The following is an 8,181-nucleotide window of genomic DNA, read 5'->3' as shown; positions in this document are numbered from 1 at the left end:
TTACACAGAAAGAGTTAAATATGAGGTAGAGGAGGTGGCTGGAATTGATTAAAGACTATGATTGCACCATCAGTTACCAGTTACCACCTTAGGGAAAGCTAATGTAGTAGCTGATGCTTTAATTCGAAAATCAGGGAATGCCTCAGCATCAGCAATAATGACTCAGCATCCGATCAAGATGGATTTAGAAAGGCTTGGTGTGGAGTTGGTAGAAGGAAATTACCAGGCACTCATTACTAATATGGTACTTCAGCCCACCTTATAGGAAAGAATCAAAGCTGCTCAGATGAAGGATGTGGAATTAGTAAAGATTATGGATAAAGTGCATAATGGTTAGGGAGCAGAGTTTAATATCTCAGATGATGGAGCTTTGAGCTAGGTTCCGTACCAGACTATATATACCTGCCGATGCTGCGATTAAAAAAACCATTCTAGAGGAGGCACAACAATCCCTTTATACAGTGCACCCAGGAAGTACTAAGATATACAAGGATCTACGAGAGTATTTTTGGCGGGGCAATATGAAGAAAGAAATTACTATATATATAGAGCAGTGTTTGACATGCCAGCAGGTGAAAGTTAAGCATTAGAAACCGGCAGGAACGTTGCAATCACTTCACATCCTCGAATGGAAGTGGGAGCACATTTCTATGGATTTTGTCATAGGATTACCGCTGACACTTCATGGATAGGACGCCATATGGGTAGTCTTTAACTGATTGACGAAAACTGCTAATTTTCTACCAATTAGAGTTAACTACTCCATGAGTAGATTTGCGGAGTTGTACATATAGGAGATACTTAGACTGCATGGCGTGCATGTGTCCATTGTATCGGACCGAGACCCATGGTTCACATTTCAATTTTGGAAGAGTTTGCAATGAGCCATGGTTACACAACTGACATTCAGTACAACCTTTCATTCTTAGACCGATGGACAGACAGAAAGGACCATACAAATACTGAAAGATATGTTGCGAGCCTGCGTACTGGACTTTGAAGGTAGTTGGATCTAGTATTTACCACTAGTTAAATTTTCTTATAACAACAACTACCAAACTAGTATTGGGATGGCACCATATGAAGCATTATATGGTAGGAGGTGAATCTCTGTTATATTGGGATGAAATTGGTGATAGGCAGGTTTTGGGGCCAGAGATGGTTTAGTAGACTTTAGAGAATATCAAACTCATCCGAGACCAAATCAAAACAGCTCAAAGTCGATAGAAAAGTTATGTAGACACTCGCTGACGAGAGCTGGAGTTTGGTGTGGGGGATCATATATTCTTGAAAGTTGCACCGATGAAAGGAGTTATGAGATTTGGGGAAAAGGGTAAGCTGAATCCTAGGTATATTAGACCATTTGAGATCTTGGAAAGAGTGAGTCTAATTGCCTACAAGTTAGCATTACCTCCTGTACTATCCTGAATCCATGACGTATTCCACGTATCTATGTTGAGAAAATACATTCCAGATCTTTCACACGTGATTAGTTACGAATCAGATTCTAGATCGAAAGGAACAGTAATTACTCACTAAAAGGATTCCATTAGTAAAAGTACTTTGGCGCAATCTTGCAGTTGAGGAAGCTTCATGAGAGTTGGTGGAAAAGATGCATAAGAGATATCCACACCTGTTCAACGGGGCCCAAAGTTGAACTAGTAAAGGTAAAGATAAATGACTATTTTGATTTTGAATTGTACATGATAGGGTAGTTAATTATAGGTTAGTGTTTTTAATTTTAGGTTATGAATGGTTTTGGAAGAATTTTCTTTTTATGTGATTGATTGTAATCTCCCAAAGCTTGCATATGTAACCATGGTATTCCTCCGCCACAAGTGAGGGTAATTAATAAAATTTCAGCATTTTCCTTAAAGTGGTACAAAAGATAGATGACAAATTTCGAGGATGAAATTTTTGTAAGGAGGAGAGGATGTAGAGACCTGAAAAATTGAAATAATAATAAAATAAAGAAAATAAGGAATTTGGTTTGGTGTAGACGAAACCGTCGACGGTTTGGTGGGGGTGCAGAAAACCGTCAATGGTTTTGTGTTACTACGGCCAATTAAGGGTGAAACGGTGAAAAATGTTTGGTTAAAAAGCCAAACCGTCGACAGTTTTGGGGGAAACCGTCGACGGTTTTGTCCAGGGCAGACTTATATATAAAGGGGACTTAAGTTCATTTTGAGAGGAATTAAATTGTTCTCTCTCTCTCTCTCTCTCTCTCTCTCTCTCTCTCTCTCTCTCTCTCTCTCTTCATTTTCTTCCTAAAATCTCACCCAAATTGACGATTGGAGACCACTACGGGGTTCTAGGATTGATCCTCGTCAATTTAATCGGTGCAAAATTGTGTTTTGAGGATCTTGGGCACCACTCCAAAGTTGAGGTAAGAGAATTGATTATGTTGTTGTTATAAGGTTTAACTGGTTAATGGAGTATGTGGGCCTAAGAATGTTAAATAATTATAATTTCAAGATTGAGCTAATTAAACTTAGACATGGGAATACAGGGTTTATACGAACATCGCAGGAACTGCTTTAGGATCCCTGCAGGCGTTTCTCCAGGAATCAGGTAAGGGGAATAAATCATGTTAGTTTTTTTTAGAAATATTATATAAATATTTTTCTAATTATATATGCATGTGGAAAATGATATTTCAGCAAAATCTATATTTTTCTGAGAAGATAAAATATTATAATTTATTAGATAAAATTTGTGTGGCATGAGGATAATTTTTATGACTTGGTTGTATATGATGATTTTACTAGTGATGATATGATGACTATAATGCTGAGTATGATATATTAATTTATACTGGAATTGAAAGTGATGGTTTTATACTGAGATGTGTTTTAATTGGTTGTTGATTTATACTGAACCTGAGAATGATGGTTTAATATGAGATGTGATTTGACTGACTGTTTAAAGATTTATGAAAATGAGATTTTGATACTATTGTTATGAAAACCACAATATAATGTTGGCAGGATATAAAGAGTTCATTATATTTTCTGATTTTATGAATATTATGGAAATTGTAATATAACATTGACAGGATATGGGGAGTTCATTATATTGTTTGATTTTATGAATATTATGGAAACTGCAATATAACATTGGCAGGATATGAGGAGTTCGTTATATTGTATGTTTTATGAATTTTATGGAAACCGCAATATAACGTTGGCAGGATATGAGGAGTTCGTTATATTGTTGGTTATGAATTTGCAATATAACGTTAGCAGGTAATGAGAAGTTTGTTATATTGTTTGTTATATTAATACCAATATAACGTTAGCAGGATATGGGGAGTTCATTGCGTTGATACTATATAACACTATGTAAATTGCAATATTTGGTTATGAATTTGCAATATAACGTTAGCGGGTAATGAGAAGTTCGTTATATTGTTTGTTATATTAATGCCAATATAACGTTAGCAGGATATGAGGAGTTCATTATATTGATATTATATAACACTGTAAATTGCAATATATATATATATATATATGAATTAAAAACCCTGGTCGACTAATGATGTATAGAACATGGTACCATAGCTACAGAATTAAAGGAGTGAGTGCAACCACACTGATCTGGTATGTTAGTGTTGGTGATTGAAAGTCGATTGGGCCTGCAGAGAGATGCTAACCGCCATTGGTCCGAACTAGTTACGATAGGCCAATTGTACTTTAGACATATATTGAAGTTAACTTAGCCTGGTGGTGGTTAGCCTCGATTATGGTAAGTGCTGGGGAGATTTGTTTTGTATGTAGAGATGTTCTGTATACTTAGGATTGTGGTAACATTCTGGAGAGTGACTTATGTATATATGATAGTACTAGAACTCTGGTATTGTATTCCGGATTTTATGTTTATGATTCCGCTGCATATATATATATATATATATATATATATATATATATATTAAATGGATTGTGAGTTATGGTATCAGAAAAGAAAAGGTAGAAATTTCAGGTCGTGACACAAGAACTAAAATAAAATAACTTCTTAACCAACTTGCTAACTTAATAACTAACTTGCTAACTTCTTATGTATACACATCAACAAGACAAGTTAACTTGGTTATAAATGGGTCAACCCAGACCCGACCCATTTATTAAACGAATTAAGAGGGTTTGGGTCGGGTCACCCACCCATCTCCGATTCTCCTTCTTCTACTGCAACTAGCTTCCGAAATGCACATTTTAGAGCACAACCCATAATGGAGACGCCAAGCTTTGCAAATCTCCCAACCTATTCTCTGCTTCTTCTTCTTTCTTTTCTCCTCTTCCTATGTTCCTAATTCACTCAAAAAATGAGCAGCTTGGAAGTCATCGCAAGTATAAGAGTTATGTCGTGTAATATTCAGCCCAAGGGATAGATCGTCTCCTCAGGGAATGCGTTTTAATCTCAAGTTTTATATTCTTCCAATTGAAAAATAAAAGTTACTGAACATAGTTCAGATTCAATTTCTTGGGATTTTCAAGATTTTGTAACGAAATTAAAACAATGTGAAATTTAATTTATGAACCTAACATGCACTAAAAAAAACAAGAAACAAGCACATTAAAATAGGTGGTAACAAAATTAACTATAGAAAAATAATCCTACATCTAACCATTTAGATAGGGAATAAAACCTACATTTGAAATTTTAGACAAAAGCCTAAAAACGAAAACTTTATTATGCAAGTAAAACATTCAACCATAAATTTAATAATTAACTACTAACTTAAATTTAAACTTAACACAATCAAGAAACCAAAATTAATTCCAACAATGATATTGAGAACTAACTTAAAAAATAACCCAAACATAATTTAAGATTCAACAATGAAAAAGAGAATAATAAAAATTCTAACAGAAACTTTAAACAAAACTAAGAGTATTAATAATCTCAACTTTAAATTGAAGAAAAATAAAATCTTTACAATGAAAATAAATCTAACATTAAACTAAGAAAAGAGAGAAGAAGAGAGATATAAGAGAGAGAGAGAGAGAGAGAGAGAGAGAGAGAGAGCGAGAGAGAGAGAGAGAGAGAGAGACGGAAATCTTAGAGAGGCCGAGAGTCTTCCGTTGTCTTGCGGACCACCGCCTCTCGCTGCTCCCTCCTCCTCCATAAACCCTTCTCCCACATAAAATATCCTATTCCCCCTCTAATATTTTGCCCTAACCGTGTCTCCTCTTGAGATAAGCGCATGTGCCATTTTTTGGTGGCCCAAGACTCTTTGTTTCCTTAAGCATTGCACACAGCTCAGTGCAGCAATTTCACTTTAAAACCCAATTTTGACCCAGTAAAAGTTTGAATTAGAAAATATCTATTTCACAATGAATTGTAGATATCTTAGTAATATTTCCAACACCACTTGAATAAAACCAATCCAATATCAGATGAAGGAGTTATGATTAAAATACCTAAATACATTTAGGTTGTCCCCTAGCGAATTTCGGACTTGGATTGTTGTCCACTTTTAATTGCATGACACGGATTCATGTGCATGAAACCCACATATTCTTCTCACGCGGCACTCGATTCTCTTTTATTTCTCCTTTAATTTAAAAAATTATCACATTTCATTGCATGGATTCTTCAATTTTTACATACGCACACGGCTTTAGACAACTGCGTGCATGGTTTGTCATTTGCAGGCATGTGGCTCACGATCCGTTTTGACTAGATTGGAGGTCGTTTCTCTTAAAACTAAAAATACAAAAGTTGTAGATAATCTTCTCTTATTTCTTAAAAATTTGAATCGTCTCGATCGGAGCTCGAACAAGAAAGTTATGCGCAAATTACGAACTAATGTCAGTTTTGGCTCTCGAGAATTTTCCTGTGATAAAAAATTGCTAAAAATTCATAAATTGTTCAATAAAACTCAAAAATGATAAATAGGGCACTTTGATAAAATATTTGAAAAAAATATTTGAAATAATTAGGCATTTAATTAAAAATATAAGCCCTAATGACCAGATTAAGATGCCTAATTACGCAGTTTTAGCGCGTAATCACACCCCCCAACTAACGTTTTTCTAGTCTTTAGCAAATAACGTGAATAAATTTCAGGGCAGTGCCCACTACTATGAACTCCAGTGAACATGAAATTAAGGCACATACGACACAACCATACCATTTCACACATAAGAATATAACTGAATTTCACACAAACTCGTTCATATTCAATACACACGACTCCGAAGAACGTCACTCATACAAGTTTCATCATTTAAATGTCATTCAAAAACAGTATACTCACATGAAGTTAACCAACGACACAATTTAGAGTTAATGTGGTCATATAAGTTCGAGTATAAATAGGTAAACTCTCGAGGTGTGTGTGATGTGTGTGACTCAGTACACTTAGGATACCAGTGGACACCTACAGAACGGTTGCTTTAACTCGGCCTAACTGGTATACCCTCAAGAAAACTCAAAGAAAATGGGTTCACTCGTCATATATGAGGAGGAGTGTCGTGATCAAACATCCCACATATTGAAAGGAATAAATGCTAAGTATATGGAATGGACTAGTCTGGAAAGGATCTAACCTACCTGTGAGGTGTCAGATCCTTCATCCTAACATCTTCTCACCTACTCGCCAAATCCAACCGAGACCACCCTAGATCAACTTATTCACAAACTTGTCGTGAATACATCTGAGGCATTAACGGGTTGAAGAATATTTGTACGTGGAGAACATGTGTCGTGTCTTCGATTTTTTTGTGGTATTTCTGTGGAGCAGGCATTAGCATTTCATTTCATGTGCATGTTTATTTCTTAGTCTTTCTTCTGCTCATTCTTCATTTTCTATCTTTTCTTGATCAATTAGGACAATCTTTACACTTCTTTTGTTATCTTCATACCATAAATGGGAATTGAGTTCGAATAGTGGTCCATGAACTAAGTCTATCTTTAGAGGTGGCTCAGTCTTCACATCTTGAGCAGGATACAAGACCTAGGTTTCTATTTCCCCACTAAATGTCACCTCTAGGCTAGCAAATCGAAGATAGAGACTAATGTACAAGGAATTATCCAGAAAAAAGAGTATTGAGTTCCATGAACTCTGATTTGATGTTAATGCTCAAAAGTATGATAAATAGTTCGAGGATATCTCACAAGGTGTCATAGTCACCACGGTTGTTCTCTCAGTACTCACAGGAAACCCTAAGTGCAATGAATCACGTGAAAATGTGTTTATTCAGTCTCGTGAGATACCGTGTAAATATAAGAAATTATATAGCCAGATTAACACGAGTGTACTACCAATCAATTCTTCATGGAGTCATAATAATAATATAAAGAGAAGCTACGCATGATTGACTCAAGTGTGTCATTCTTAAGTTATACACAAGTATGTGAAGGGTATGAGTCAGTGTTAAGCATGACATAATGCAATGTTATTCCTCAGTACTCTTCCTTTCTTTTTTCTTTTTTCTTTTATTTTGATTTTTTTTAATATAAAACCTGGTACGTGTACATGCACAGTGTTACATGCGAATGCTCACCCCTCCCCCCCAACTAAAGTGAAACATTGTCCTCAATGTGAAAGCATAGGGGAAATAGAAAAGACTGTGCACGGGAAAGGTAAGGCGTACCTGAGTGACGGGGTAATGGAAAAGAAAGACTCAACTACGAGAAAATGGACCTGAAAACTAACTAAAAATAAAATAAGATAAAATAAAAGGAAAAGAAGGAAAAGAAAAACATCACAATTGTCTGGTGGAGGCTCAGGAGGAATTTCATCTGGTGGTCGCAGGTATATAAATTGCACAGGCGAGTATCCAAATTTGAGCTGCCACAGTGGATCAGTTGTCATAACTGCATGAATCAGCCTCAAATGAATTAATACGTGTCAAAATACCAAACATTATGTGTATAGGTTGATCCTCTTGTGTTAACAAGAAATGGTCTTTATTCAACATCATTTTCAGAAAATTTGCCTCTTTACGAACTAGTGTTTGAGTGAAAGTTATTGGAACAATACCTTAAGTTCTTTAGAAGTATTAACATTAAAAGTTTTACCTGGTTCCTTGAAAATTAGACTCTCACTAGTCTGCTCACCCTTTTTATCGGGTGTACATATCATCTTACCACTGCAAGGGTCTGCTTCCATATTAGGTTCCTTTATATCTGATTTAGTCCAGAGTGACGGTTCCATGGTTTTCAAGCTCTGAGTATGAG

This window comes from Malania oleifera, chromosome 8, assembly GCF_029873635.1.
Source record: "Malania oleifera isolate guangnan ecotype guangnan chromosome 8, ASM2987363v1, whole genome shotgun sequence".
Lineage (NCBI taxonomy): Eukaryota > Viridiplantae > Streptophyta > Magnoliopsida > Santalales > Ximeniaceae > Malania > Malania oleifera.
Note: the sequence above shows the minus strand (reverse complement) of the source record.